Source organism: Capra hircus (assembly GCF_001704415.2).
Source record: "Capra hircus breed San Clemente chromosome X unlocalized genomic scaffold, ASM170441v1, whole genome shotgun sequence".
NCBI lineage: Eukaryota > Metazoa > Chordata > Mammalia > Artiodactyla > Bovidae > Capra > Capra hircus.
In genome coordinates this window covers 26,031,698-26,057,686 of record NW_017189517.1, presented here as the reverse complement: position 1 = coordinate 26,057,686, position 25,989 = coordinate 26,031,698, and positions in this window count along the sequence as shown.

Below are 25,989 nucleotides of genomic sequence, written 5' to 3'. Positions count from 1 at the left end.
CCCCCTATAACCAGTCAGTAACTTTGACCAACCTAGATAGCATATTAAAAAGCAGAGATATTACTTTACCAACAAAGGTCCATCTAGTCTAGGCTATGGTTTTTCCAGTGGTCATGTATGGATGTGAGAGTTGGACTGTGAAAAAAGCCGAGCACTGAAGAATTGATGCTTTTGAACTGTGGTGTTGGAGAGGACTCTTGAGAGTCCCTTGGACTGCAAGGAGATCCAACCAGTCCATTCTAAAGGAGATCAGCCCTGGGTGTTCATTGGAAGGACTAAAGATGAAACTCCAGTACTTTGGCCACCTCATGCGAAGAGTTGGCTCATTGGAAAAGACTCTGATACTGGGAGGGATTGGGGGTAGGAGGAGAAGGGGGCGACAGAGGATGAGATGGCTGGATGGCATCACCGACTCGATGGATATGAGTCTGAGTGAACTCCGGGAGATGGTGATGGACAGGGAGGCCTGGCGTGCTGTGATTCATGGGGTCGCAAAGAGTCGGACACAACTGAGTGACTGAACTGAACTGAACCTTGAGAATGAAAGAGTAACATTTCTCATGGGCCATGAGTTTTTGATATGTGACTTTGCATATACATTCCAACTCAAATTATTGCTGCAAAATGGTTCTTAACTCCTTCTTCATATTTCATGAGCTGTGTTGTCTGAATGGCACACAGAAAACCCAGAGGTTGTATAGTAATTTTTCTGGTTCCATCCCTTATGTGCTGTGTGACAAATTAACATTATTAGTCTGTTCCCTGGAGAAAGGAATGGCTACCTACTCTAGTATTCTTGCCTGGAGAATTCCATGGACAGAGGAGTCTGACAGGCTACAATCCATGGGGTCACAAAGAGTTGAACATGACTGACTAACACATTTTTTTCCTCATCTGTAATATGAGGATAATATTAGTGCCATCTTCAAAGGTTTTAATAATTAATGTGGCAAAGAAGGCAAAGTTAGCATAGTGGTTGGTAGATAACAAACACTCTAGATGAGTTGTTAGTGTCTATGTTGCTTCAGTTATGGGCTTCCCTGGTAGCTCAGCTGATAAAGAATCTGTCTGCAATATAGGAGACCCTGGTTCAATTCCTGGGTCAGGAAGTACCCCTGGAGAAGGGATAGGACACCCACTCCAGTATTCTTGGGTTTCCCTGATGGCTCAGATGGTAAGGAATCCGTCTGCAATGTGGGAGGCCTGGGTTTGATCCCTGGATTGGGAAGGTCCGCTGGAGGAGGGCATGGCAACCCACTCCAGCATTCTTGTCTGGAGAATACCCATGGACAGAGGAGCCTGGTAGCTGCAGTCCATGGGATTGCAAAGAGTTGGACATGACTGAGCAACTAAGCACAGCACACAGGGCAGCTTCAGTTACTAGAAAGCAGTGTACGCAGTTGCTTAAAAATCTGGGATCAGACTACACCAGTTTGAGTCCTAGCTTCATAATTTGACATTTGTGGGACTTTGGCCATGCTATTTAACATCTTTAAGAGTAAATTTCTTAGATATAAAGTGGGACAACAGTGATATTTTCCTTTTTCACTACTGAGAGCATTAAACAAGACTGCACATAAAGTATCCAGCATGTAGTTGATATTCAGTTAGTGTTATTTGTTCCTCTTCTCCCTAACTGTGCAACCAATCATACGGACAAACATTAAAGATTACTGCTGTGATAATCTTTAGTGTGGACAGGGACCATGTCCTTCAAAAATTAGATATAGGAAATTTTGCCACAGATGTCATATATCAATGCTTTGACTGATTTCCCATGAAAATCAAAGAGCAAAGACAAGACTTCCCTGGTGGTCCAGTGGTTAAGAATCTGCCTGCCAATGCAAGGGACATGGGTTCAATCCCTGGTCTGGAAATATTCCACATGCCATGGGGCAACTAATCCTGTGTGCCACGACTACTGAAGTCCACACACTCTAGAGTCTGTGCTCTGCAACAAGAGAAGCCAGCACAATGAGAAGACTAAGCACTGCAACTAGAGAGTAACCTCTTCTTGCTCTAACTAGAGAAAGCCTGCATGCAGCAATGAAGACCCAGCAGAGCCAAAAATAAATAATAAAATAAAAATTTAAAAATTATTAAAAAAAAAACAGCAAGGACATTACTTTTTTTTTTTAATTGGAGGCTAATTACTTTAAAATATTGAGGTGGTTTTTGCCATACATCCACATGACTCAGGCATGGGTGTACATGTGCTCCCCATCCTGAACACCCCTCCCACCTCCCTCCCTATCCCATCCCTCAGGCTCATCCCAGTGCACCAGCCCTGAGCACCCTGTCTCATGCATCAAACCTGGACTGGCGATCTATTTCACTTATGATAATATACATGTTTCAATTCTATTCTCTCAAATCATCCCACCCTTGCCTTCTCCAAGACTCCAACAGTCTGTTCTTTACATCTGTGTCTCTTTTGTTGAGTTGCATATAGGGTCATCATTACCACTTTCTAAATTCCATATATATGCATTAATATACTGTATTGGTGTTTTTTGTTCTGACTTACTTCACTCTGTATAATAGGCTCCAGTTTCATCTACCTCATAGAACTGATTCAAATGTATTCTTCATAATAGCTGAGTAATATTCTATTGTGTATATGTACCACAGATTTCTTATCCATTCGTCTGCCAGTGGACATCTAGGTTGCTTCCATATCCCGGCTATTGTAAACAATGCTATGAACATTGGGGTACATGTGTCTCTTTCAATTCTGGTTTCTTTGGTGTGTATGCCCAGCAATGGGATTGCTGGGTCATAAGGCAGTTCTATTTCCAGTTTTTTAAGGAATCTCCACACTGTTCTCCATAGGGGCTGTACTAGTTTGTAGTCCCACCAACAGTGTAAGAGGCTTCCCTTTTCTCCACACCCTCTCCAGCATTTATTGTTTGTAGACTTTTTGATAGCAGCTGTTCTGACCGATGTGAGATGGTACCTCATTGTGATATTGATTTGCATTTCTCTGAGAATGAGTGATGTTGAGCATCTTTTCATGTGTTTGTTAGCCATCTGTATGTCTTCTTTGGAGAAATGTCTGTTTAGTTCTTAGGCCCATTTTTTGATTGGGTCGTTTATTTTTCCGGAATTGAGCTGCAGGAGCTGCTTGCATATTTTTGAGATTAATTCTTTGTCAGTTGCTTCATTTGCTAATATTTTCTCCCATTCTGAAGGCTGTCTTTTCACCTTGCTTATAGTTTTCTTCATTGTGAAAAAGCTTTTAAGTTTAATTAGTTCTCATTTGTTAGTTTTGCTTTTATTTCCATTACTCTGGGAGGTGAGTCACAGAGGATACTGCTGTGATTTATGTCAGAGAGTGTTTTGCCTATGTTTTCCTCTAGGAGTTTTATAGTTTCTGGTCTTACATTTAGATCCTTAATCAATTTTGAGTTTATTTTTGTGTATGGTGTTAGAAAGTGTCCTAGTTTCATTCTTTTACAAGTGGTTGACTAGTTTCCCCAGCACCACTTGTTAAAGAGATTGTCTTTTCTCCATTGTATATTCTTGCCTCCTTTGTCAAAGATAAGGTGTCCATAGTTAGTTAGTTAAGTCGCTCAGTTGTGTCTGACTCTTTGCGACCCCAGGGACTGTAGCCCACCAGGCTCCTCCGTCCATGGGATTCTCCAGGCAAGAATACTGGAGTGGGTTGCTATTCCTTTTCCAGGGGGTCTTCCTGACCCAGGGATCGAACCCAGGCCTCCCGCATTAGAGGCAGACGCTTTAACCTCTGAGCCATATCTCTGGGCTTTCTATTTTGTTCCATTGATCTGTATTTCTGTCTTTGTGCCAGTTCCATACTGTCTTGATGACTGTAGCTTTGTAGTAGAGAGTGAAGTCAGGCAGGTTGATTCCTCCAGTTCCATTCTTCTTTCTCAGGATTACTTTGGCTATTCGAGGTTTTTTGTATTTCCATACAAATTGTGAAATTTATTTGTTCTAGCTTTGTGAAAAATACCATTGGTAGCTTGAATCGATAGATTGCTTTGGGTAGTATATTCGTTTTCACTGTATTGATTATTCCAATCCATGAACATGGTCTATTTCTCCATCTATTTGTGTCATCTTTGATTTCTTTCATCAGTGTTTTATATTTTTCTATATATAGGTCTTTTGTTGCTTTAGGTAGCTTTATTCCTATTTTATTCTTTTTGTTGTAATGGCAAATGGAATTGTTTCCTTAATTTCTCTGTCTGTTTTCTCATTGTTGTTGTATAGGATATCTATTCCATATATCAACCTGAACCCAGGTCTCCCGCATTGCAGGTGAATTCTTTACTATCTAAGCTACCAGGGAAGCACTTTAATAATAGCCATATGATTTATCCAAGTACTTATAGTCTTGTGTGGTATGGATTAAATGAGATAGTGTACATATGTATGTACACTTATTTTTCCTTAATTTCTGTTTGTGTTTTCTCACTTCTGTGTGTTAATTTTATATCCTGCAAATTTACTATATTCATTGATTGGGTCTAGTAATTTTCTGGTGGTGTCTTTAGGGTTTTCTATGTAGAGGATCATGTCATCTTCAAACAGTGAGAGCTTTACTTCTTCTTTTACAATCTGTATTCCTTTTATTTTATATTTTCTTCTCTGATAAGGACATTATTATCACTAAGATCTTTAAGGTCAAGGAAGATGATAAAATTTCTAGGAATATTTCATAATACTAAAAAATTGTAAACATGACATCCATCAGTATAAAACTATTCCATGTGGATAGAACTAGATAAAAAGATTACTGGATCTTAATTCTGTCTTTTTCATAATTTTACCACATAAGTTTGAGTGATTCTCTTAAACTCTGTGTCTCAGTTTTCTTTCTCCCCAAATTAGGAAAATAAAATATGTTGTGCCTACTTCATAGGGATGTTGTGAAGCAACAACGTGGGAGAGCATTTGGTAAAGTATGAATGGGAAACAAAAGAGTGGGCCCCTTTTACATATGATTCTGGTTATTTCTTTCTGTGGTATCCTTATGCTCTTTGCTGTTTACTCACAGCACAGCATCCAAGCTTTACAAATTTTAGTATTCAAAAAAAAGTGCACTTTAGTAGAAAAATATATCCTTGAGATACTTTAACACAAAACTTCATTCTATTTGATAGATTTGTGGATGTTTGACGAGCCAGGCAAAAAGCTTGTATGAAAGATCCTTATTCTTTGGGTCAGAATAAGGGTTTCTTCTTTATACAATTAAATTTATTTATAATTGGAGGATAATTAGTTTACAGTATTGTGTTGGTTTCTGCCAAACATCAACATGAATCAGCCATAGGTATATCTATGTCCCCTCCCTATTGAACCTCCATCCCACTTCCCACCCCCTCTCACCCTTCCAGAATAGGGTTTTAATTCCTCTCAGATCAGCTGTCCAGGACCATAGGCTATTATCTTTCTTTTAACCACATCACTTGCTCCAAATGCACCAGTAGGATAACCAAAGCTCAGGGAAGTATTTATCCTGCTTTTGGCTGAAACCAAAACATCCTCTGTGTGAAGGGAGAGAAGCAAGGAATATTTCTGCTTTAGCTCAAATGTAGGTTTATAACTGAGAAGGATCTCAGGGGGTCTAGAGAAAAGACGATGAAACAAATCCCCTCCCTAGCCAGGCAGTTGGGGACAAATTTGGGAGATGACTATTTTCTATAGTAACTATAATTTAACAGTAATAGGGTAGGACGGCCTAGTAGTAAAGATGAATTCCCAGGTTCCAATATTAGTTCTGCCACTTGATAGCCATACAACCTTGGGCAAACCACTCTAGCCTTCCTTAAGCCCTAGTTTCCTCATCTGTAAAACAGAGGATAGTATGATACTCAAAAGGCTTCCCAGGTGGCACTAGTAGTAAAGAACCCACCTGCCAGTGCAGTAGACATAAGAGACTTGAGTTCAGTTCCTGTATCAGGAAGATTCCCTGGAGGAGGGTATGGCAACCCACTTCAATATTTTTTCCTGGAGAATCCCATGGACACAGGAGCCTGGTGGGCTACAATCCATGGGGTCACAAGAGTCATACATGACTGAAGCAAAGCAGACATGACTGCATGCATGAGACTCAAAAGAGTGATTTGATGATTATGTAATTTATATGAATAACTTAGCTCCACACCAGGGTTCAGAAAAATCTGAACTGATTTTAACTGTTCTTACTTTTAATATTCATCATTAGTATTTTCACTATTACTACATTATTAGGAGGTTCTCGGTTTTGAATTAGGGTTCATACCTGGTTCATCTCACAGAAACAAAGATGTTATTAAATATGCCTTTCCCCTACATCATACCTTTTAGCACACACATCTCTTTTGGAGTCCTTATAGAGGTGTTCCCTCTGTGACCTTCACAAATAACCCTTTTCATTTCATCAACATGAAGTTATTTGCCATGCTTAGGCACTGCCTGGAGTCAACTAGTAAGGGGTTGGATTAGATGACCTCTCGGCTTCCTTCCATCCCTGAAAATCTATGATTCTAAGAGTCAGTGTTCAGGAGAAAAATGAAGGGCTGTTTAGCGATGAGTGACAGTTCTGTCCTAAAAGAACAAAGAACTTACTCAGTATGCCAGAAGCCATGTTGAAGATCACAGGATCATGAATTATAACTCCACTACCCTCTGGCAGGACAGGAAAGGAATCTCGTAGACAAATTGCACTGGGAGAGATTATGGGTTAAAGACTCCAATATTCATGACTTCCAACCAGCCAGCCAGCACATAAGACCATAGCAAGTGCCAAAGACCACCCCTGTACGTTCAAATAATAGTAATAATAACGGGATTATCCCCAAAAGGAAGCAGGAGAATGAAATTGTGGCCAAGACAGTGTTTCTGAATCTTTCTCCTTTTCTGGATACAGCTACAATAAAGAGTTCAAGAGACAATAGAAGCCATCATCTGTAAACTTGTGGCTTTGAAGAAAAAAAGCCATAATGATGGAATTTAAATGCTACCCTGTCTTATTCCATTTACCATCAACTGGGGGTTGCCCAGCAGGAGAAATGAGATCATTTCCCTCTGAGTGGCTAGCCGAGCTTGCCCACATTCATTCTTCTTCCCACATCATGTTTTAGCAGGCATCAACACGTCAGCAGCTTCTGAAATGTACCAGATCTAGGGAGGCAGGATATTGTCATTACTGCTCTGAAGAACTCCCCACCTCTGCAGTGAACTCACACCAGCCACAGTTTCTCTTGTTTGCTTGTCAAATGGTAGTAGGAGGTTAAAGAGGCCCCTTGCATTTACTGCCTGACACACAGCCTGATTAATCTTCAGGGATGGTAGCCCACCAGTCAGACTTCCTGAGGCCATTTGAAACACTCCATTTCTTCTTTATATTATTTTTAAACATCTTTTTTTACTTTCTTTTTTAAACTTTTTATTTTATATTGGAGTTGATTAACAATGTAGTAATAGTTTCAGGTGGACAGTGAAGGAACTCAGCCGTACATATACATGAATCCATTCCCCCCCAAACTCCTCTCCACTCCAGGCTGCCACATAATATTGAGTAGAATTCCATGTGCTATACAGTAGGATCTTGTTAGTTATCTATTTTAAATACAGCAGTGTAAACATCATTTTTCTTCATTTTGTTTCTTAGGTGGCTGCAAGCCTAGAGAGACTTTCGATATTGGGACAAGAGAGGAGGAAGTTTCTTGAATTTAATAAACTATTGTCTTTTTATAAGGACTTCCCTGATAGTTCAGTTGGTAAAGAATCCACCCGCAAGACCCAGGATCTTTCCCTGGGCCGGGAAGATCCACTGGAGAAGGGATAGTCTACCAACTCCAGTATTCCATCTTTTTTATAAAACTGAAGGGCATTTTTATTATTTTTTATGTTAAACAAGTTAATGCAGGACTATATTCTCATTTGAGAAGGAAATGGCAACTCACTCAAGTATTCTTGCCTGGGAAATCCCATGAACAGAGAAGCCTGGCAGGCTACATACAGTCCATGGGATCGCAAAAAGTCAGACACAACTTAGCAACTAAACAACATTCTCATTGTAAAAATTCACACACTGAGCAATCTAGGATACTAGATCGTGTGAGTCCCTTCATTCTGATCTTATTCTCTACCCCAGATTGAACTCGTGAGTCCCTTCATTCTGATCTTATTCTCTACCCCAGATTGAACTCCTATTAACTGTTCTGTATATAACTCTCCAGATTTTGTATACTTATCTACATATCCACACATAAACTATACAACAAACAGGTAAGTCTAGGTTTTTGGTGGGAGATGTCTATTCACTGAAACTGCAGTCTATATCTTTGCCAGTTTTCCACCAATAAACTATCAAAGCTAAGTTCAGGAGAGAAATAGTCCTTCTACAGTTGACCATTGAACCACATGGGTTTGAACTGTGAGAGTCCACTTATATGCATATTTTTTTCAATAGTAAATACCACAGTTCAGTGGATGTCAAATGTCACTTATGGAGGAACCACAGATACTGTGTGACTATAAACTATATGTAGATTTTCCCACTTATTGGAGGGTCAGGCCCCTACCAGTGTTGTTCAAGGGTCACCTGTATTCAGTTGAGTTCAGTCATTCAGTCATGTCCAACTCTTTGCGACCCCATGGACTGCAGCATGCCAGGCTTCCCTGTCCATCACCAACTCCCTATATTAGTAAGCATGTGTTTGCATATCTCTATCAGACTGCATTCTAAGACCAAAGACTATTATTTCCAGATTATCTATTAAACACAGTATCTACTCCTCTCATTTCAGCAGGACACACTAAGCTGGGGTGTCTTTTCACCTTAGGGTGAATGGAGAATCTGGAAACATGTCCATGGCACTGAGTCAATGAAATAGGGCTGTGTTCAGAAAAGACAGGTTGGACCCATGTTGATTTTTTTTAGCTGTAGGGGCCTTTAGTGTCCTCCTGGGATTCAGAAGGAGGATTGAGAGAGCTGAGATGAACCCAGGTTTCTTGACTCCAAGTTTATGTTCTTGCCATATGACCACCACCTTGACCCACTAAAGTTAGTTTTACCTTCTTCACAATTTTAATAGGAGGGCAAATGGAGGGAGATAAGGGTATGGGAGACCTAAGTGGTAGGGACGAGGCACCATCAAGGGAAGAGAAAGGGACAGCAGAGAGGAAGGGCAGTTAGAGGTTTCAGAATTCCAGGTCCTTCCGAGTTTCACACAGGACCATACCTACCTACTGGACCACACCTACCTACTGGACCACGTTCAGGTTCTCACCTTCCCATCTGAAACCCTGAATCAACAGTTTGTTTAACCTATTTGACCTTTCAGACTGATGATGTTAAGATTAGTATCTCTTACCAATCAACTATCTCTTTTGGGGGCTTATTCAATTGTCAACTCTAAGCCAAATTCCTGGTCTGCTGAAGTCCATGGGGTCATGAAGAGTTGGACATGACTTGGCAACTGAGCAACAATAACAACAAGTCAAATTCACCAATTTGCCACCCTCCAAATGCACCCCATCCCTAAACAAACAAACAAAAAATTAGCTCCTCTGAACAGGGTCATCAATGAGATTTATTTATCCCCCCTCCCCATTTCTGGTCTGTTCCCAAGCCCTATCTGATTTCCCCATGAAAGATTTCCTTTATCTGTGCAGCTTCTCCATCCTCACTGTCAATGCTCTTGTGTTGGTCCATACAGCCCAGATCACCACCACATCCTTCTCCCTGGCCTCCCACCCTCCATTCTCACTGCTTTCCAATTCACCTCTACTTATTCTCATCAAACACATCTTCCTTAAACTTACCTTTCTTTATGTTTTACTCCAGCTCAAAAATCTTAAGTGATTCTCTATTTCTTGTCACATTTAATTTGTCATGTCAAGTGGAGGAGGGTGCCAATTTATTCTGTATTAGTATCAATGGCAGAAGTAAGACCAGTGGGCAAAAGTTATATAGGAAGGTTTATTTCAGCTGATCAAAGGAAATCTTTGTAAACAAAAAGAGCTGTTGCACAATGAAGCAGCTTGCTCAAGTACTGAGCTTCCTGCCCCTGGGGAGAGCCAGAAACTATCTGTCAAGGATGTTGTAAAAAAGATTCCTGCATTAAGAGGTAGGAAAACATTGCTGACAGTAAAGATGATGATAATTGAACTTTTTTTATATATAACTGACCATTTTTGAACATTGGTTCCATGTCAGGCACTCTTTTTGTTTTCATAGGTAAACTAATTTTTAAAAACTTTTTATTTCATATTGGAGTATAGTTGATTACCAATGTTGTGATGGTTGTAGGTGTACAGCAAAGTGTTTCAGTTATACATGTACATATATCCATTCTTTTTTTCAGATTCTTTTTTTTTTAAAACAATTTATTTGAGTATAGTTGATTAACAATGTTGCATTACTTTCATATGTACAGCAAAGTGATTCAGTTATTCATATACATGTATCTATTCTTTTTCAGATTCTTTTCCTATATAGGTTATTACAGAGTATTGAGAAGAGTTCCCTCCTTGTTGGTTATCCATTTTAAATATAGCAGTGTGTCATATGTTCACTCATTTATTTTCCCTACAGCTCTGTGATTGACCTTTTAATCCCCATTTTACAGTTGGCTCTACTTGAGTGGTTATCTCTCTATCTTCCCTGGTGGCTCAGACGGTAAAGCATCTGCATACAATGAGGGAGATCCGGGTCCAATCCCTGGGTTGGGAAGATCTCCTGGAGAAGGAAATGGCAACCAACTCCAGTATTCTTGCCTGGAAAATCCCATGGATGAAGGAGCCTGGTAGGCTACAGTCCATGGGGTCACAAAGAGTCAGACAGACTGAACTACTTTGCTTTCACTTTTCTACTTTAGTGATTAAATGTATAGACTCTAGAGGAAGAGCACAGGCCACATCTTGGCTATGCCACTTACGGATGAATGATTTGTCATTCATTCGCATTCAATGTGTGCCAATTTTTTTAACCTCAGTCTTCTCATCTGTACAATGGAGTGCTCACTTCAGTGGGATGTTGTGGGGATTATATTGTAAGATAACAGGAAAAGCACGATTTGACACATAGTAACAGACAATGGTCACTTTTTATTCTCTCCATTAGATGATATACTTTTTGAGGGAAGTGGCTACATTTCTTCTATATCCCCCATCTCAACTAGTTCAAACAAGCCATATAGTATGTTTTCATTCAGTATGGACTTATGGCCAAAGATGTGGGGACTACTCTCCAATGTTTCTCCATGACACTCAGCACCTTGCATCAGCACTAACAGCGTACTCCTACTGACCATCATCTTCAGTCAACACAAGGTCAGCCTTCTCCCCATTTTCCCTTCTATTAACTCCACTTCCACTGACTTTTCTATGACAGCAAATAGCCAGTCATAATGAACCAGTTCCCATTTCTCTACTTGCTATCTTGAAGGTACAGAGAGGCTTGTGCTTCCTTTTTCTAATCCCAGTTACTAATGAAAGCAGGTTCACTGGAACCTCCCCAGGCTGAGAATCAGACCTCTATTCTATGTATATCTTACCATGCTGCATGCCTCCTTTCCATACTGAACCTCACAAATTCTGGTCCCAAAGCATTTCCTTAGTATAGTTCATTGTTCACTCTTTGAGAAAATGAATTAATGACATTTCTTGCACAAAATAACCTGACAAAGATATAACTGTCTGTTGGGAAGCTCTTTTTGTAAGAGCCCTTTGCTATCATCATCACTTTGCTTTATAAGCTTTACATGAAAGGGGTGGAGAGGGGGAGACTGTCCTTTTCAGCATGAATAAATCGGTAGCTGTCCTAGAGAGCATGCTTGTGAAGCCAGGTGCTGCCACTTAGTTTAATGTTTCATGATGTATCACTCAGCAAATTATGAGTTGTTTCAATTGATTTCATCCAAACAGCTGAGCTACAGCTTTTGTTCTATTGATGTTCATCTCTATTCTTGAATGTGTGTTGCTTCCAGACAGGAAAAAAAAAAAAAAAATCGCATGTCTTATAAAGAAATGTCATTAACTCACAGAGCCTAGCCTATAATTAGAAGGTTTGAGGCTATGCTTTTTTCATCCAGTGGAGCTTCTTTTGACGGTTTAAATTCTTTTACCAGTTCTTAACTCTTTTCTACCTTCTTTGAATGTAATATTATGCCATTATCCTCATATCTGTAAAATCAGGTTATATTGAGTTTCAAAAATAAGGATTCGTTTTTACATATAATCATACAAACAACTGACTGAGTGCTTACTATGTGTCTCAGTTGAAGACCTTTAGGAAATAGAAGCAGCATGGATATTGACCTGGCTTTCAGTGAGTGTCTAATCTTTCTGGAGATTCACAATAAATATTTATAAAATAATTAGAGACCATCCTAAGTCTCTGACTGAATATAATTACTTTGAATTATTACATTGAATATAATCAATGGCCCCCAGATAATGTTTGCCTCCAGGGGTTTCTTTCTCTGATGGTGAATAGAGCAACTGGTGTAAAGTGGGCTCTTTCCCGTCCATAAGAGCATAGGGGGGTGGGGGAGGTATAGATTGGGAGCTTGGGATGGATGTGTACACACTGCTATATTTAAAATAGATAAGGACTCCCAGGATGAGCCAATGGTAAAGAACCCACCTTCCAATTCAGGGGACACAGATTCAATCCCTGGTCAGGGAACTAAGATCCCCCATGCTACAGGGCAACTAAGCCTTCATGCCACAACTAGAGAAGCCCACACAATGCAAAAAAGATCCAGCACAGCCAATAAATAGATAAGGACCCACTGTATAGCACAGGGAACTCTGCTCAGTAGCAATAGGTGAGCCGTGAACTTCCAGATGTTCAAGCTGGTTTTAGAAAAGGCAGAGGAACCAGAGATCAAATTGCCAACATCTGCTGGATCATGGAAAAAGCAAGAGAGTACCAGAAAAACATCTACTTCTGCTTTATTGACTATGCCAAAGCCTTTGACTGTGTGGATCACAATAAACTGTGGACAATTCTGAAAGAGATGGGAATACCAGACCACCTGATCTGCCTCTTGAGAAATCTGTATGCAGGTCAGGAAGCAATAGTTAGAACTGGACATGGAACAACAGACTGGTTTCAAATAGGAAAAGGAGTGCATCAAGTCTGTATATTGTCACCTTGCTTATTTAACTTCTATGCAGAGTACATCATGAGAAATGCTGGACTGGAAGAAACACAAGCTGGAATCAAGATTGCCAGGAGAAATATCAATAACCTCAGATATGCAGATGACACCATCCTTATGGCTGAAAGTGAAGAGGAGCTAAAAAGCCTCTTGATGAAAGTGAAAGAGGAGAGTGAAAAAGTTGGCTTAAAGCTCAACATTCAGAAAATGAAGATCATGGCATCTGGTCCCATCACTTCATGGGAAATAGATGGGGAAACAGTGGAAACAGTGTCAGACTTTATTTTTTGGGCTCCAAAATCACTGCAGATGGTGACTGCAGCAATGAAATTAAAAGACACTTACTCCTTGGAAGAAAAGTTATGACCAACCTAGATAGCATATTCAAAAACAGAGACATTAATTTGCTGACTAAGGTCCATCTAGTCAACGCTATGGTTTTTCCAATAGTCATGTATGGATGTGAGAGTTGGACTGTGAAGAAGGCTGAGTGCCGAAGAATTGATGCTTTTGAACTGTGGTGTTGGAGAAGACTCTTGAGAGTCCCTTGGACTGCAAGGAGATCCAATGAGTCCATTCTGAAGGAGATCAGCCCTGGGATTTCTTTGGAAGGAATGATGCTAAAGCTGAAACTCCTGTACTTTGGCCACCTCATGTGAAGAGTTGACTCATTGGAAAAGACTCTGATGCTGGGAGGGATTGGGGTCAGGAGGAGAAGGGGATGACCGAGGATGAGATGGCTGGATGGCATCACTGACTCGATGGACATGAATCTGAGTGAACTCCGGGAGTTGGTGATGGACAGGGAGGCCTGGTGTGCTGCAATTCATGGGGTCACAAAGAGTCAGACACGACTTAGTGACTGAACTGAACTGAACAGAAATGGGAAAAGAATTTGAAAAAGAAAAGATAAATGAATATGTATAACTGAATCACTCTGCTGCATACCTGAAACTATCACATTGTTAATCTACTATACTCCAATTAAAAAAAAAAACCTAAAAAAAAAAGAACATAGGAGATGCTTTGAGCAAGCATAGCCCATCTGTCACTCTTATTGTGCTCTGTTCAGTTGCTTATGACTAGGTAAGAAGAATCACAAGGCATTCTCATCTAGGAATTGTACACCAACCTCACCCCAGACACACCACATACATATACCTATCTAGGCTTTGGAGCTTATGAATATGCATTTTTATACTATTATTTCATTAGCATCTTTGACATTTTTTCAATTGGACTGTTAAATTTGGAATGGGTTTTAGGATAGAAAGAGAAGTAAAATGGCCTTTTGGCTCCCTCCCTTTTTGGGGATTGTTTTGTTTTTTCACAGAAAAGGAAGCTTTATTCCAAGCAACCTCAAAAGTAAAAGTTATTAGCATCACAAGCCAGTAGAAAAGAATAAACACTTACACATACATATTTGATGAGATATCAACAGGAGTCACATCAATTCCTGTTATTCCTCCCATGCCCTGTTCAGCTTCTTTTTTGTTTGAAGATGAAAAGGTAGACTTGAAATTGCTCATGTCTTTTTAACTCAAACAAGAACCAGTTTCAAAAAAGCGGGCATCTGGTGGCAAGTGTTATAGAGAATCAGCTACATTACTAAAATAAATTTTCTTCATTACTATGGCAGTTAATAATTTGGTAACTTTCTTGGAGATGCCACCACCCTTATGGCAGAAAGCAAAGAAGAAATAAAGATGCTCTCAATGAAGCTGAAAGAGAAGAGTGAAAATGCTGGCTTAAAACTCAACATTCAAAAAACGAAGATCATGGCATCCAGTCCCATCACTTCATGGCAAATAGATGGGGAAACAAGGGAAACAGTGACAGATTTTATTTTCTTAGGCTGCAGATGGTGACTGCAGCCATGAAATTAAAAGACGCTTGCTCCTTGGAAGAAAAGCTATGACCAACCTAGACAGCATTTTAAAAAGCACAGACACTACTTTGCCAACAAAGGTCTGTCTAGTTAAAACTATGTTTTTTCCAGTAGTCGTGCATGGATGTGAGACTTGGACCATAAAGAAAGCTGAACACCAAAGAACTGATGCTTCTGAACCATGGTGTTGGAGAAGACTCTTGAGCATCCCTTGGACTGCAAGGAGATCCAACTTAAAGGAAATCCTAAAGATCAATCCTAAAGGAAATCAGTCCTGAATATTCATTGGAAGGACTGATGCTGAAGCTAAAGCTTCAGTACTTTGACTACCTGATATGAAGAGCTGACTCATTGGAAAAGACCTTGATGCTGGGAAAGATTGAAGGCGGGAGGAGAAGGTGACAACGGAGGATGAGATGGTTGGATGGCATCACCAGTTCAATGGACATGAGTTTGAACAAGCTCCAGGAGTTGGTGAAGGACAGAGAAGCCTGGTGTGCTGCAATCCATGGGGTTGCAAAGAGTCAGACACAACTGAGCAATTGAATAGCAAGCTTTCTTGTTTGTTTGGTTTTTTTTTTTTTTTTTCTCATATTTTTAACCAGCCACAGAAGGTTTTTATGTTGAATGTAATGGACATGGTAAAATCTCCATTACTTAGGAGGCATACTTTTAATTATTATTAACCATTGCCATATGGAAGGATGGATCTCCCATTTTCAGAACACAGGCTGGGTGGGCATCTGTACTACAGGCCAAGAAAGTGGGAATCTGAGCAGCATATGCTGGTACTAGGTGCATCAGGCAGCCGGGCACTTGCTTTCATACTTACTTAGAAGTCTACCTTATTCCACATACAGAGCTACCAAATAGTCTTCAGACTGACTTCTTCCTTGACCTGAAACCACTTCTACAGAAATGCCATTAACATTTCCATAGTGCCTGGTAATCTAAGCATTTACTGGTTCCTCTCACCAAAGGCCATTCAATGCCATATTAAACCGTTCCAAATTCTCAACAGACAACAAATCTTAAGGGATGGAAGGAAGAAATATCAATGAGAATGGGAATTAGTCAGCAAAGTCTGCTTGGAAGAGAAGAGGCCTTAAGAAAACATCAGTAGTATTTGGCTGGATTAAAGAGGGTGGCAGGGGAGCCTGCAAATGTGCCAGAATAGGTCAATGTGTTTAAAATGTACAAGTTCAAATTAAGAACCCCAGGGTTAGTAGAAAGAAAGAAATCTTAAAAATTAGGGCAGAAATAAATGCAAAAGAAACAAAAGAGACCATAGCAAAAATCAACAAAGCCAGAAGCTGGTTTTTTGAGAGGATAAATAAAATTGACAAACCATTAGCCAGACTCATCAAGAAACAAAGGGAGAAAAATCAAATCAATAAAATTAGAAATGAAAATGGAGAGATCACAACAGACAACACAGAAATACAGAGGATCATAAGAGACTACTATCAGCAATTATATGCCAATAAAATGGACAACTTGGAAGAAATGGACAAATTCTTAGAAAAGTACAACTTTCCAAAACTGAACCAGGAAGAAATAGAAAATCTTAACAGATCCACCACAGGCACAGAAATTGAAACTGTAATCAGAAATCTTCCAGCAAACAAAAGCCCAGGTCCAGGCAGCTTCACAGCTGAATTCTACCAAAAATTTAGAGAAGAGCTAATACCTATCCTACTCAAATTCTTCCAGAAAATTGCAGAGGAAGGTAAACTTACAAACTCATTCTATGAGGCCACCATCACCCTAATACCAAAACCAGACAAAGATGCCACAAAAAAGGAAAACTACAGGCTAATATCACTGGTGAACATAGATGCAAAAATCCTTAACAAAAGTCTAGCAATCAGAATCAAACAACACATTAAAAAGATTATATATCATGACCAAGTGGGCTTTATCCAAGGGATGCAAGGATCCTTCAATATCTGCAAATCAATCCATGTAATACACCACATTAACAAATTAAAAAATAAAAGCCATATGATTATCTCAATAGATGCAGAGAAAGCTTTTGACAAAATTCAACATCGTTTATGATAAAAACTCTCCAGAAAGCAGGATAGAAGGAACATACCTCAACATAATAAAAGCTATATATGACAAACCCAGAGCAAGCATTATCCTCAATAGGGAAAAATTGAAAGCATTTCCCCTAAAGTCAGGAACAAGACAAAGGTGCCCATTTTCACCACTACTATTCAACATAGTTTTGGAAGTTTTGGCCACAGCAATCAGAGCAGAAGAACAAATAAAATAATCCAAATTGAAAAATAAGAAGTAAACTCTCACTGTTTGCAGATGACATGATCCTCTACATAGAAAACCCTAAAGACTCCACCAGAAAATTACTAGAGCTAACCAATGAATGTAGTAGCATTACAGGATATAAAATCAATGCACAGAAATCCCTTGCATTCCTATACACTAATAATAAGAAAATAGAAAGAGAAATTAAGGAAACAATTTCATTCATCATTGCAACGAAAAGAATAAATACTTAGGAATATATCTACCTAAAGAAACAAAAGACTTATATGTAGAAAACTATAAAACACTGGTGAAAGAAATCGGAGAGGACACTAATAGATGGAGAAATAGACCGTGTTCATGGATTGGCAGAATCAATATAGTAAAAATGAGTATACTACCCAAAGCAATCTACAGATTCAGAGCAATCCCTATCAAGCTACCAACGGTATTTTTCACAGAGCTAGAACAAATAATTTCACAATTTGTATGGAAATATAACAAACCTCGAATAGCCAAAGCAATCTTGAGAAAGAAGAATGGAACTGGAGGAATCAACCTGCCTGACTTCAGGCTCTACTACAAAGCCACATTCATCAAGACAGTATGGTACTGGCACAAAGATAGAAATTTAGATCAATGGAACAAAATAGAAAGCCCAGAGATAAATCCATGCACCTATGGACACCTTATCTTTGACAAAGGAGGCAAGAATATACAATGGAGAAAAGACAATCTCTTAAACAAGTGATGCTGGGAAAACTGGTCAACCACTTGTAAAAGAATGAAACTAGGACACTTTCTAACACCATACACAAACATGAACTCAAAATGGATTAAAGATCTAAATGTAAGACCAGAAACTCTACAACTCCTAGAGGAAAACATAGGCAAAACACCCTCTGACAAAAATTACAGCAGGATCCTCTATGACCCACCTCCCAGAATATTGGAAATAAAAGCAAAAATAAACAAATGGGACCTAATTAAAATTAAAAGCTTCTGCATAACAAAGGAAACTATAAGCAAGGTGAAAAGACAGCCTTAAGAATGGGAGAAAATAATAGCAAATGAAGCAACTGACAAAGAATTAATCACAAAAATATACAAGCAACTCCTGCAGCTCAATTCCAGAAAAATAAATGACCCAATCAAAAAATGGGCCAAAGAACTAAATAAATATTTCTCCAAAGAAGACATACAGATGGCTAACAAACACATGAAAAGATGCTCAACATCACTCATTATCAGAGAAATGCAAATCAAAACCACAATGAAGTACCATTTTATGCCAGTCAGAATGGCTGCGATCCAAAAGTCTCCAAGCAATAAATGCTGGAGAGGGTGTGGAGAAAAGGGAACCCTCTTACACTGTTGGTGGGAATGCAAACCAGCACAGCCACTATGGAGAACAGTGTGGAGATTCCTTAAAAAACTGGAAATAGAACTGCATTATAACCCAGCAATCCCACTGCTGGGCATACACCCTGATGAAACCAGAATTGAAAGAGACATGTGTACCCCAATATTCATCGCAGCACTGTTTATAATAGCCAGGGCATGGAAGCAACCTAGATGTCCATCAGCAGATGAATGGATAAGAAAGCTGTTGTACATATACACAATGGAATATTATGCAGCCATTAAAAAGAATACATTTGAATCAGTTCTATGAGGTGGATGAAACTGGAGCCTATTATACAGAGTGAAGTAAGCCAGAAAGAAAAACACCAATACAATATACTAACACATATATATGGAATTTAGAAAGATGGTAACTATAACCCTGTATGCAAGACAGCAAAAGAGACACAGATGTATAGAACAGTCTTTTGGACTCTGTGGGAGAGAGCGAGGGTGGGATGATTTGGGAGAATGGCATTGAAACACGTATAGTATCATTTGTGAAACGAATCACCAGTCCAGGTTCAATGCATGATACAGGATGCTCGGGGATGGTGCACCGGGATGACCCAGAGGTATGATACGCAGAGGGGGGTGGGAAGGGGGGTTCAGGATGGGGAACACGTGTACACCCGTGGTAGATTCATGCTGATGTATGGCAAAACCAATACAATATTGTAAAGTAATTAGCCTTCAATTAAAATAAATAAATTTATATTAAAAATAAAATAGAATGTACAAGTTCATGCTTATTGCTAGGATACTGCAGAGACTTGGGGCTCCTATCTTTGTTGATATTCAAGTCATGCCAAGGAAAAGCAAGACTGTGTTTTCCACAGCTGAGTTTTTACTTATTACTGAAAAAGAAGATGTAAACAACGTGACAGCATTTGGAATAAAGAGAATAGTGCCCATGGTTTTGCTTAAGGGTGCACCCTGCACAAAAGTGTTGGATGGATGGGAAGGAAGCAGGAAAATCCCCCTAGTACAGGCACTTCCAGAAGCTATGATGTTTTGTGTTTCATCCACTCACTAAGAGGGGACACTTTTTCTCAACTTGTCTGCCTATAGGAAGTAACACTTTGTAATTTGCCAGAAGCATTGTATGTGCCAACAGTGGCCCTTGCAATGCTGCAGATTTGTAGAAGATTGCTTTAGACAGGTGAATCTTACTGACTATCTTAAGGCAGGAAAGTAAACCATCAGGAATTTTCTTCCCTATTCAAACTTTTCTGTAGAAGATACTGTGACTTTATTAGATAACACATTTCAGCATTTTAATATTTTTTCCTCCTTTCATCCTTCTGAAACTAATAATAACAATCATAATAATTAATAACATATTCCATGCTGGTAGAAAAAAATCAAAGCCAAAATGAGAACTGGGGAATATAAAACCAGAGTCAACTATGGCCTTGGTAACTAGTTCATATTTAGCAGTTGGACCTCTTATAGAAAGAAGGAAAATTCAAATGGTACTACTTCTAGGAACTTTCCAGGTCATATGATGTTAAATCTATGCAATACATCATTTATCACTGTAATGAGATTCAGAAGATTTGATTTATAGTGTCAGTATTTACTAAGTTTTTGTCTTGGGCAACTCACTTTTTTTTTCTGCACCATGTTTACATGCTATATAGATTACATGGTATAAAATGATGGAGTTATTTCTAATTTTCCTTCCAGCTCCAAAATTCTCTAATTCTATATTATTATTATACTCAGTTCAGTTGAGGCCATGAAATAAAATAGAAATAATCTGCTCTAACTATTCTTCAATATATAAAGTAAATGCATCCCTGGATTTTGTTTTTGTTTCTTTTTCCCTTAAAGTAACCTTGAAAAAAAGTCATACCCTGAGACTTGGAAAAAAGAGCAACTTAATTTATAGCTTCAGTCAGTTCAGTTCAGTCGCTCAGTCGTGTCTGACTCTTTGCAACCCCATGGACTGCAGCACCCCAGTCCTCCCTGTCCATCACCAACTCCTGTAGTTTACTCAAACTCATGTCCATTCAGTTGGTGATGCCATCCAACCATCTCATCCTCTGTCGCCCCCTTCTCCTCCCACCTTCAATCTTTCCCAGCATTAGGGTCCTTTCAAATGAGTTAGTTCTTCGCATCAGGTGGCCAAAGTGTTGGAGTTTCAACTTCAACATCAGTCCTTCCAATGTATATTCAGGACTGATTTCCTTTACGATGAACTGGTTGAATCTCCTTGCTGTCCAAGGGACTCTCAAGAGTCTTCTCCAACACCACAGTTCAAAAGCATCAATTCTTTGGCGCTCAGCTTTCTTAATAGTCCAACTCTCACATCCATACATGACTACTGGAAAAAGCATAGCTTTGAATAGACAGACCTTTGTTGGCAAAGTAATGTCTCTGCTTTTTAATAGGTCTAGGTTTATCATAACTTTTCTTCCAAGGAGCAAGGGTCTTTTCATTTCAGGGCTACAGCCACTATCTGCAGTGCTTTTGGAGGCCTCCCCAAATACAGTCTATCACTGTTTCCCCATCTATCTGCCATGAAGTGATGGGACCAGATGCCATGATATTAGTTGTCAGATATTGAGTTTTAAGCCAACTTTTTCACTCTCTTCTTTCACTTTCATCAAGAAGCTCTTTAGTTTTTCTTTACTTTCTGCCATAAGGGTGGTGTCATCTGCATATCTGAGGTTATTGATATTTTTCCTGGTAATCTTGATTCCAGCTTGTGTTTCATCCAGCCTGGCATTTCCAATGATGTACTCAGCATATAAGTTAAATAAGCAGGGTGACAATATACAGCCTTGACATACCCCTTTCTTGATTTGGAACCAGTCTCTTGTTATATGTCCTGTTCTAAATGCTGCTTCCTTACCTGCACACAGATTTCTTAAAAGCCTGGTCAGGTGGTCTGGTAATCCCGTCTCTTTTAAGAATTTTCCAGAATTGTTGTGGTCCACACAGTCAAAGGCTTTGGCATAGTCAATAAAGCAGAAGTAGATGTTTTTTTCTGGAACTCTCTTGCTTTTTCAATGATATAATGGATGTTAGCAATTGGATCTCTGGTTCCTCTGCCTTTTCTAACCAGCTTGAACATCTGGAGGTTCACGGTTGTACTGTTGAAGCCTGGGTTGGAGAATTTTGAGCATTATTTTACTAGCGTGTGGAATGAGTGCAATTGTGTGGTAGCTTGAACATTCTTTGGCATTGCCTTTCTTTGGAATTGGAATAAAAATGGACCTTTTCCAGTCCTGTGGCCACTGCTGAGTTTTCCAATTTTGCTGGCATATTGAGGGTAACACTTTCACGGCATCATCGTTTAGGACTTGAACTAGCTCAGCTGGAATCCCATCACCTCCACTAGTTTTGTTTGTAGTGATGCTTCCTAAGGCCCATTTGACTTTGCACTGCAGGATGTCTGGTTCTAGGTGAATGATCACACCATCGTAATTATCTGGGTCCTGAAGATCTTTTTTGTATAGTTCTTCATGTATTCTTCCCATCTCTTCTTAATATCTTCTGCTTCTGTTCAGTTCAGTTCAGTCGCTCAGTCGTGTCCGACTCTTTGCAACCCCATGAATCGCAGCACGCCAGGCCTCCCTGTCCATCACCAACTCCTGGAGTTCACATAAACTCACATCCATCGAGTTGGTGATGCTATCCAGCCATCTCATCCTCTGTCATTCCCTTCTCCTCCTGCCTCCAATCCCTCCCAGCATCAGAGTCTTTTCCAATGAGTCAACTCTTCGTGTGAGGTGGTGAAAGTATTAGAGTTTCAGCTTCAGTACCATTCCTTTCAAAGAACACCCAGGACTGATCTCCTTTAAGATGGACTGGTTGGATCTCCTTACAGTCCAAGGGACTCTCAGGAGTCTTCTCCAACACCACAGTTCAAAAGCATCAATTCTTCAGCACTCAGCTTTCTTAATAGTCCAACTCTCACATCCATACATGGCTACTGGAAAAACCATAGCCTTGACTAGATGGACCGTTGTTGGCAAAGTAATGTCTCTGTTTTTGAATATGCTATCTAGGTTGGTCATAACTTTCCTTCCAAGGAGTAAGCGTCTTTTAGTTTCATGGCTGCAGTCACCATCTGCAATGATTTTGGAGCCCCCCCAAAATAAAGTCTGACAATGTTTCCACTGTTTCCCCATCTATTTCCCATGAAGTGATGGGACCAGATACCATGATCTTAGTTTTCTGAATGTTGAGCTTTAAATCAACTTTTTCACTCTCCTCTGCTTCTGTTGGGTTCATACCATTTATGTCTTTTTTTGTGCCCATCTTTGCATGAAATGTTCACATGATCTGGTCACATGAACCACAGCCTTGTCCAACTCAGTGAAACTATGAGCCATGCCATGTAGGGCCACCCAAGATGGACAAGTCATGGTGGAGAGTTCTGACAAACCGTGGTCCACTGGAGAAGGGAATGGCAAACCACTTCAGTATTCTTGTGAATCCCGTGAAAAGTATGAAAAGAAAAAAAGGTAGGGATACTGAAAGATGAATTCCCCAGGTCAGTAGGTGCCAAATATGCTACTGGAGATCAGTGGAGAACTAACTCCAGAAAGAATGAAGAGACAGAGCCAAAGCAAAAACAACACCCAGTTTTGGATATGACTGGTGATTGAAGTAAAGTCCAATCCTGTAAAAAGCAATATTGCATAGGAACCTGGAATGTTAGGTCCATGAATCAGGGCAAATTGGAAGTGGTTAAAAGGAGAAAGCCCAGAGATAAATCCGCACACATATGGACACCTTATCTTTGACAAAGGAGGCAAGAATATACAATGGAGTAAAGACAATCTCTTTAACAAGTGGTGCTGGGAAAACTGGTCAACTACTTGTAAAAGAATGAAACTAGATCACTTTCTAACACCACACACAAAAATAAACTCAAAATGGATTAAAGATCTAAATGTAAGACCAGAAACTATAAAACTCCTAGAGGAGAACATAGGCAAAACACTCTCCGACATAAATCATAGCAGGATCCTCTATGATCCACCTCCCAGAATACTGAAAATAAAAGCAAAAATAAACAAATGGGATCTAATTAAAATTAAAAGCTTCTGCACAACAAAGGAAAATATAAGCAAGGTGAAAAGACAGCCTTCTGAATGGGAGAAAATAATAGCAAATGAAGCAACTGACAAACAACTAATCTCAAAAATATACAAGCAACTTATGCAGCTCAATTCCAGAAAGATAAACGACCCAATAAAAAAATGGGCCAAAGAACTAAATAGACATTTCTCCAAAGAAGACATATGGATGGCTAACAAACACATGAAAAGATGCTCAACATCACTCATTATTAGAGAAATGCAAATCAAAACCACAATGAGGTACCACTTCACACCAGTCACTAACTCTTATCATATATGATTTGATTCTAAATTTGACTCTGTCACCAAATTCTTTTCTGCATCTATACATATGATTCACTTCCAGCCCCTACATCACTTAGGACCTGGATCTGCAAGCAATAAATGCTGGAGAAGGTGTGGAGAAAAGGGAACCCTCCTACACTGTTGGTGGGAATGCAAACTAGTACAGCCACTTTGGAGAACAGTGTGGAGAGTCCTTAAAAAATTGCAAATAGAACTACCTTATGACCCAGCAATCCCACTGCTGGGCATACACACCGAGGAAACCAGAATTGAAAGAGACACATGTACCCCAATATTCATCGCAGCACTGTTTATAATAGCCAGGACATGGAAACAACCTAGATGTCCATCAGCAGATGAATGGATAAGAAAGCTGTGGTACATATACACAATGGAGTATTACTCAGCCTTTAAAAAGAATACATTTGAATCAGTTCTGATGAGATGGATGAAACTGGAGCCGATTATACAGAGTGAAGTAAGCCAGAAAGAAAAACACCAATACAGTATACTAACACATATATATGGAAGTTAGAAAGATGGCAATGATGACCCTGTGTGCAAGACAGCAAAAGAGACACAGATGTGTATAATGGACTTTTGGACTCAAAGGGAGAGGGAGAGGGTGGGATGATTTGGGAGAATGGCATTGTAACATGTATACTATCATGTAAGAATCGAATCGCCATTCTATGTCCGACACAGGATACAGCATGCTTGGGGCTGGTGCATGGGGATGACCCAGAGAGATGTTATGGGGAGGGAGGTGGGAGGGGGGTTCATGTTTGGGAATGCATGTACACCCATGGTGGATTCATGTCAATGTATGGCAAAACCAATACAAATTTAAAAATAAAAGAAAAATAAATAAATAAAAATAAAGAATCTGCCTGCCAATGCAGGAGATGCAGGAAAATGAATAAATAAATAAAAAGTAACACAGATAAATAAAAAATAAAAATAAAAAAAATTAAAGGAAATGGCAAGAGTGAATGTCAACATTTTAGGAATCTGTGAACTAAAATGGACTGGAACGGGTGAATTTAACTCAGATGACCATTATATCTACTACTATGCACAAGAATCCCTTAGAAGAAATGGAGTAGCCATCATACTCAATGAAAGAGTTCAAAATGCAGTACTTGGGTGCAATCTCAAAAATGAGAAAATGATCCCTGTTTGTTTCCAGCACAAACCACTCAATATCATAGTAATCCAAGTCTATTCCCTGACAAGTAACGCTGAAGAAGCTGAAGTGGTACAGTTCTATGAAGACCTCCAAGACCTTTTAGAACTAACACCCAAAAAAGATGTCTTTTTCATTATATGAGACTGGAATGCAAAAGTAGGAAGTCAAGAAATACCTGGAGTAACAGGCAAATTTGGCCTTGGAATACAGAATGAAGCAGGGCAATGACTAATAGAGTTTTGCTAAGAGAATGCATTGGTCATAGCAAACACCCTCTTCCAACGACACAATAGAAGACTTTACATATGGACATCACCAGATGGTCAGCACTGAAATCAGATTGATTATATTCTTTGCAGCCAAAAATGGAGAAGCTCTATACAGTCAGCAAAAACAAGACTGGGGGCTGACTGTGGCTCAGATCGTGAACTCCTTATGGCCAAATTCAGGCTTAAATTGAAGAAAGTAGGGAAAACCACTAGACCATTCATGTGTGACCTAAATCAAATCCCCTATGATTATACATGGAAGTGACAAATAGGTTCAAAGAATTAGATCTGATAGAGTGCCTGAAGAACTATGAATGGAGGTCTGTGACACTGTACAGGAGGCAAGGATCAAGACCATCCCCAAGGAAAAGAAATGTGTTTTGCCTTTTTGGCAAAATGGTTGTCTGAGGAGGACTTACAAAGAGCTATGAAAAGAATAGACGTGAAAGGCAAAGAAGAAAAG